General features: G+C 48.2%; 1 protein-coding gene across 1 annotated transcript in view; it reads right to left on the reverse strand.

Moving 5' to 3' along the window:
- The window catches only part of Tmod1 (tropomodulin 1), a 67134-nt gene extending 67074 nt beyond the window's left edge, over positions 1 to 60 (reverse strand). Inside the window, exon 1 of the mRNA XM_013023332.1 lies at positions 13 to 60. The gene's annotated coding sequence lies outside the window, so the exon portion shown is untranslated. The remainder of the gene's footprint in view (positions 1 to 12) is intronic.
- Between the last annotated feature and the right edge of the window lie 7096 nt (positions 61 to 7156).

The following is a 7156-nucleotide window of genomic DNA, read 5'->3' on the forward strand; positions in this document are numbered from 1 at the left end:
ATAAGTACTCACCTATCCAACTGGTCAAGATGGAAAGGCCTGAGAACTGCCAACCTTGGTTGGCTCAGCACAGGACAGGGTACACTGGTGTGCCTCCTTCAAGGCAATTTAAGCGCTGTCCATCAAAGAGCCCACACCCTTTGACTCAGCAGTTCCACTTCCAGGAATTTGCCCTGTTAGTTTTACTGGCTGAATGATACAAAAATATATGTAGAAATTTCGTCATCATCCCCATCACTCTAAAACCCAAAAACCCTGTCAAACTGATTGACAGGACTCTGGGTACATAAATTACGGTGAAGACAAATAGTGAAATTGTGTTGACATGCTCCTTTGGGCTAAGCCCTTTGTGTCACCGTATCCTGCTTATACAAGTCTCCTTTCCTCTCCCTCCTCCACCTCTGTATGGTACTGGCACATGTTAGGCAAGTGTTCTGGAGCTGAGCCACACCCGCAGCCTCCAGTGCACTATTTAGTACTAACTACACAACCAGCACCGTACTAAACTCTTTTCATGAATCACTTCCTGCAATCGCACTAACTCTGTGATGTAGGTTTTTTTGTTTTAAATCATCACCATGTTGCAGGCGAAGGAACTTGAGCACAAAGAAATCTGACTTCAATGATGGTGTGGATTTTCTAGAACAAATAACCACCAAACGGGTGGCTTAACACAACAGAATGTATTGCTGCCATTCAGAAGGCTACAAACCCAGTCAAGATGCCAAGATGCCAAGAACCTGGGTAAATCCAGGGAAGGAAAGAGAATATGCCCTGTATCTCTCTCCTAGCTTCTGGTTACTTCCTATAGTCCCTGAAGCCCTCAGCATATCCTCACTTCTGTCTAGCCTCAGGCTCCATCACGAGGAGTCTTCCCTGTGTGTCTGCTGTTTCCACTGGATTTAGGGCCCACCGTCATACAGTATGGTCTTGTGTTAACTAAGCAAAGACCCTGTTTGCAAGTTAGATCGCCTTTTGGTGTTCTAAGTTGGCATGACTTGGTGGGGAAGGGCACCCTAACCCAATACACAGAACGAAGTTGAGTCAAGTCACACAGCCAGCAAGTGATAGAGTATCAGTCTGGATAGGCAACCTGACTGGACACCATGGGCATCGCCACTCCATGCAGCCTTCCCACAGTGTAACAACTCACACTTGCTTAGTACTGACACTGTCCCTGGCCTGCCACACTCAACAGGTTAACCCTCACAACAACGCTGCACTATAGAGGGGGAGCCAAGGTTCAGAGGGTGCAAAAAGATACCTGAGACCACACAGTATGTACCTGGTAGAGCTCAGATTTGAGCCCAAGGAGGTGATCTTCAGAGTCCATGTTCTGTTTCTTCTTTACTTTGGTCGTGTGTGTGTGTGTGTGTGTGTGTGTGTGTGTGTATATATAAATATATATCTTAATGCTCTAAGGTAGAATTATAGACTTCCATGGCGTGCAGTCCAAAAATGATTCTAGAGTCCCTTCTCTGAATTACTGTGCCAAGCTTCCGAACCTGTTGATGGAGTTAGCTCTTTCATGAAGTGTCCTATCATGACAATGCACTGAGACTTAGGGCTCAGAAAACATTTCTGTCTCCTGAAAGACTGATGTTCTTCCTTGTAACACAATTCACTTTATCTCCCTTTTCCCCTTGGCTTCTAGGACTCATCTCATAGCCGAATGTCCAAATACAGTTGCCATCTTCAGCCAGGATGCTGGTCTGCTTTTTCTTTTATTTTCCGTAGTGAGTTCCCTTCTCTTCCTTTTTTTCTTTCTTTTTCTTTGCTGGTACTGGGGCTTGAACTCAAGGGCTGGGCACTGTCTCTGAGCTTTTTTTTTTTTTGCTCAAGGCTGTGCTCTATCACTTGAGCCACAGTTCTACCTCTATGTTTTGATTTTTTTTCCTGGTTAATTGGAGATAAGAATCTCATGGACTTTCCTGCCCAGACTCCCTTTGATCCCTGATTCTCAGATCTCAGTCTCCTGAGTAGCTAGGATTATAAGCATGAGCCACCAGCACAGGACTATGTGATAAGTATTCTTAACCAATGATTTTGAAGGGGGTTCTGGGAGACCTTAGAGCCACTGAAATAATATATGAGCTGTTTCATGTTTAGATGTATTTATTTATCTGGAGAAAGCATTGATTAGATCCTCAGAGTTTCATGATCTTAATCTTCAAGGTTTCTGCCCTGTCCGCAGAATTTTTCTGCTCTTACCAGTCATATTGTCTGTACAGGTTTGTTTTAGGTATAAATAGAATGAAGTATAAAATGCTCACACATATCCATGCAACACTACCATCCAGGCTGCATAGTAGGTTTTGTTTTAGTGGGTGCTAGCCCTGGGGCTTGAACTCAAGGTCTGAGTGCTGTTTATGAGTTTTTTGGGTCAAGGCTAGTGCCACCACTTGAGGCACAGCTCTACTTCCAGCTTTTTGGGGGTTAACTGGAGATCAGACTTTCCTTCTTGGGCTGGCTTGGAACCATGATGCTCAGATCTCAGCTTCCTGAGTAACTAGGATTATAGGCATGAGCCTTCCTGAGTATGCATGGAGAAAGTCTGATTTCACACATCCCTCTTGTCGCCCTCAAAGCTGTGTACTCCCAAGTGGTTTTAAATGTCTTGGGGTTTCAGGTGTCTGTAGCTCCCACTCCAACACTAGGCAGGTGTGCAGACTGTGCTCATAAACACCCAATTGGTAAGCAACGTGCAGATCAAAAAATCAAGATATCTTGATTTTGAGCCAAGGCTCAAATAATTTCACTTGTGGATTTTACAAACCATGGTCTTGACTGCAAAGCCCAGGAGAAAATATTGTAATAACCAGTGTTCCACATGTGGGGGCAGGAGGGGGGGTCAGCTTGCTATGCTCACTAGAGCACATTAGGAATTATTAGGCATATCACCTAATATGTGTCTAACAAGGAGCCCATTAGAAGTTAATTGGTAATCTCAGCCCATCTTATGCCTGTTGAATCAAAGTCTGCAATTCTGAAAACGTCCAAATGATTGAAATGCGCATTGAAGACTGAGAAGTGCTGGCATCCAATAGGAGATTCATTCCTCAGGCTTATCAAACCCTGCAAAGCCCTCCACTTAGATGACTTGGAGCAATTCCTATTGAGGTTCACTGACCAATTAAAAACAGAGGTGATGCTACCTGCTGTTTCTCTTTCACAGGATTAATGTGCCTTCATGGATTGATTCACCAGCCATTTATTCCAGTAGGAACCAAGAGTTGCCAGGATGCAGAAGAGTGATGCACTCTGCTCTCATAATAGTAAGCATGCCTGTTATGTGATGATAAAACGTTCACTTACTGGCTCTTTTCATTCATTCATTCAATGATCAAACATTAAAACCTAAAGCACTAATGATGGGTTGAGGACTGAGCTGTGAGCTCAGACACCAAGGAAGCAAAAATAAATAAGCCACATCAAGGAGCTTCCAGTCTGCACAGAGACAGATACCATTGAATGGTTCCAGGCTGAGGACACTGTGACAGATGTTTTGAGGGGACAGAGGGATCAAAGATATGGTATAAAGAAGCTTGGGTTTGAAGGAAGATTTCAATTTTATGAGCTGAGAAAAGGAGAATAGCATTCTAGCAGGAGGAATAGCAGAGGCAAAGAAAGAGAAGCATGAAGACACAGCATGCTTATGCCATGAACAGAAGGTACCTAGAGCTTGGGGAGGAGGGCTTAGTAATGATTTCAAAGAAACCTGAGCCCAGGTCTTGTCAGTTACTAAGGAACCTCGCCTTTACTCAATAGGAAATAGGGAGTTCCCTGAAAGGAGAGTGTGGACACAGCCACAGCTCTTCTTCACAAAGCTCTGCTAACTGTAGCACAGCAGAAAAAGATTCTCTAACAGTAGCCTGGGGAAGAGAGGAGGAAGGCCTCCGCTGCAGTGGTAGATGTGGGGAAATGGAGATGAGGTGTCAAGAAAGGTAGAATCAAAGGACTTGGTGGCCACACGAAGGAAGTGCATAAGTGGGGAAGGAAATGGGTGGGCTTCTGGCTAAGCATCCAGTTGGACGGTGTGTGTTGGGAAGAGAAAGCATGAGCCTGTTGGGTTTGAAGTGTCTTTGGGATGTACTATTGGCATAGATTCCTGGGACTGGCAGAGGGGTCCAGGCTGGACATAAGAACTTGGAAGTTGTAAGGTGGTTGGGGTCCACAGGTGTGAACAAGATTGCGAGGGTTGAGGGTAAGAGAAGTGTTGACACCCAAGAAAGGTGAGTCCAGGAAGAAGGCTGAGTGAGGCCAGGAGGTGCTTCTGCTTTCCTCTGCTCCTCTGAGCATCAGAGCAAATAGGCAGTGCTCACAGCCCACAACCTTCCAGGTACATCTAAATGGTGTTCCTCGGGGTAGCACATCACTAGCCCCAGAGTGTGGGGAAACTGGGAGGATAAAAGGAGAAAGGAGACACAGGAGAAGGCAACAACAACAACAAAAAAAAAACAGACAAGAAAAGGAGAAATGAGAGAAATGCTTGAGTGTTGAGATTTTCACCTCAGACAAGGACTCAGCACCTCCTAACACCAAGAAAACTTTCCAGACCCTTGTCCTAGATTGACTCCGATGAGCTCATTCTTTCATTATCATTAAGATTAAAGAGGTATTAACCAAGAAGAGTTTACAAATGAAAAGAGAAAAAAATGACTGCAGCATTTTTTATGATCAATTTTTTGTCATTCTATGAATAAGGCAAGTCTATAGCTTTAAACTGATAATGGCTCCTAGCACCCAAATAATTGATTTATCTGGTGTTCTGGCTTGAAAGGAGAGTGAACTGTCCTCTTTAGAAATGCTGGCAGCCTGGCCTGTCCATTAGTAATGCTGAAAATTCAAAACATTGACTGGAAGAGTCCATAATGGCTGGGTTTATCAGGCATCATCGATAGATGATGTCATTTCAGAAATAAGCAAGACAAGGTCACAAAGGCCCCTGGGCATTTTACCTAGTTTTGCTCAGCCTTTTGGTTCCAAGGAGTGAAGACTACTTGCAGAACTGGTGATGTGGAAGGCCATTAAGGACCTCAGTCCTGCCACAGGCACACCCCTTAGATTTTCTTAAACTCTATGGCCCTCTCATGGGTTCTTTACCACCTCATGCCAGAAACACTGTCTCTTTGTTTTACCTCCTACCACCTTTTCCCTCCCCTTTTTACTCTTCTAAGCCTTGAGTTGGAGCCTGTATCCACCTGAGCTCCCTGCCTCTGCTCTCACTCACAGGTCTACTGGGGTACCAGCTATGGGCTGATATTCTATCCTTGAATTATCTCATCTCCTGCCCACGGCAACCCCTGAGAAGTGGGGTTAACTCCATTGTAAAAGAGGAAATTGAGGTGCATACAGCCCAGGTACTTGTAGATCCTTTTAATTCAGTGCCAATTCTGGTGGCCCCTTCCCAGGTCTTACCATCCTGTATCTTTCTGAGGTAACTGTCCCTGCTCTCCTCTTTGGCTCTTGGAAGCCACTTTCTCCCACACAGTCCCTCCTTGCTCTCATCAAGATGGGTGCCCTAGATCTCATTCTTGGCACTTTGATATGTTTTTCTTTTCTTTTCATGCTAGAGTTCTTTCAAGGGAGATTCTGAGCCCTCTGAATTCCAGGTTCTTTGGGGACCATCTTGTCCACCTCTCCTTGCTCAAGGTCACACTGAGTGAGCTGTGAGGCTGAAGTCATTGGCCTGATCTTTATGCCAGCCACTTCCATTACTCAGAGCTGCCAGTACCACCTCCCAGCTTTCTGCCTCAACTACACCGCAGGAAACCACCCTGCCCAGGAGGAGGGAGAAGGTGTGAGCCCCTGATAAGGGAAGGGCGGGGGCTATATTTAGAGGGTGAAGGCTTTCCACTTAGCCTGCTAGGAACCCAAGGGCCAATAGCTGTGGGAAACGTGGGTTTGTAACACTAGCTCACCAGAGATAATGCACCCAAATGAATGTTCCCAGTCTTCACGCAGCCTGTTTGCCCTGTGGCTTGAATTGAAGGGAACCTTACTGTCTGGCTCTCTTTCTTCTCAATTAATTCTTTTATCTGCCAGGCTTTGAGATGGCTTAGCGAAAACATCATAGAAGTGGAAACAAACAGAAACTTCAGAATGAGGGCGCTACTGGCCCTAGCAAGGGAGAGTCCTGTACAGTAAGCAGATCACAAACTGGGGACAACGATGGGGTGCTCAGAGAACACCCAGCACCTTCCGGCATGGCGAGAAGGGTCAGGGAGACAAGAGAAAAGTGCGCAGTGCCCACACACCTGGTGTCCCGCAGTATGACCTTGAACAGGGGGCTCGGAGGCCCTGCACGGACAACAAAATGGCGGGCCAGTGGGGAGACAGAGAGGGAGGGTCCCCTGGGTGTTCTCGCGGACCCTGCAGGGTCTGGCTCAGCGGCTCGGACCCAGGAGAGTTGGCATCCCAGAGGGGGTGGACGTGACAAGGGGTCAGGAGGGGACGGGGCTGCGCGTCTCAGAAGGCACACCACAGGGTCACACAGCGGGGGAAACTGAGGCCCGGGGGCGCCGGAGCGGGAACCCGCTCATTGATCCATCTAAAGCTTTCTCACTGTTTTGCCAAGACGATGCCGGCCTCTCAGCCAAAAGATGTCCACAAGCACTCCGCAGGTGCGTTTTCTGGGGGTGCGGGTTATTCTGAGTCCTAGCGGACACCAGCTTTTGATTCGAGTTTTTAGGGGAGCCGCCAAAGGCCCTAGACTCGTGTCACCCCTGAACCCGCACGGCTGAACAACTCAGGCCGGAGCCAGCGGTGAACCGGTGAACAGGGGCGGGAAGCGAGGCAGTCCAGAGCGCGCCCCGCAGCTCTCACGCCTGCCCGGGGGCTCCCGGCCGCTGGATTGGAACCAACCTAGCTTCGCCCTGCTGGCGGGAAAACTGGGGTGCAGAGAAGGCCGCCTCGAGAGTGGAGGGCGGCGAGGGGCTCCTGCCTCCCGCCCCCCGCCCCGCTCGCCCGGCCGCTACACGCGTGTGACGGCGCCGTTCGTCCCGCCACCTCCCCAGCTGCAGTCGGGGAAACTTTTCCCGGGGCTCCGCGGTGTCAGCTCCCCAAGCGCTGGCACCCCAACTGCGGGCGGAGGTCCCGGGACGCACCTGCGCGCAGCGGCGCCTCCGGGCGCCGAGCCCCGCCGCGCCGGACGTCA

Source organism: Dipodomys ordii, unplaced genomic scaffold (genome assembly GCF_000151885.1).
Source record: "Dipodomys ordii isolate 6190 unplaced genomic scaffold, Dord_2.0 Scaffold67, whole genome shotgun sequence".
In the NCBI taxonomy this organism is placed as follows: Eukaryota; Metazoa; Chordata; class Mammalia; order Rodentia; family Heteromyidae; genus Dipodomys; species Dipodomys ordii.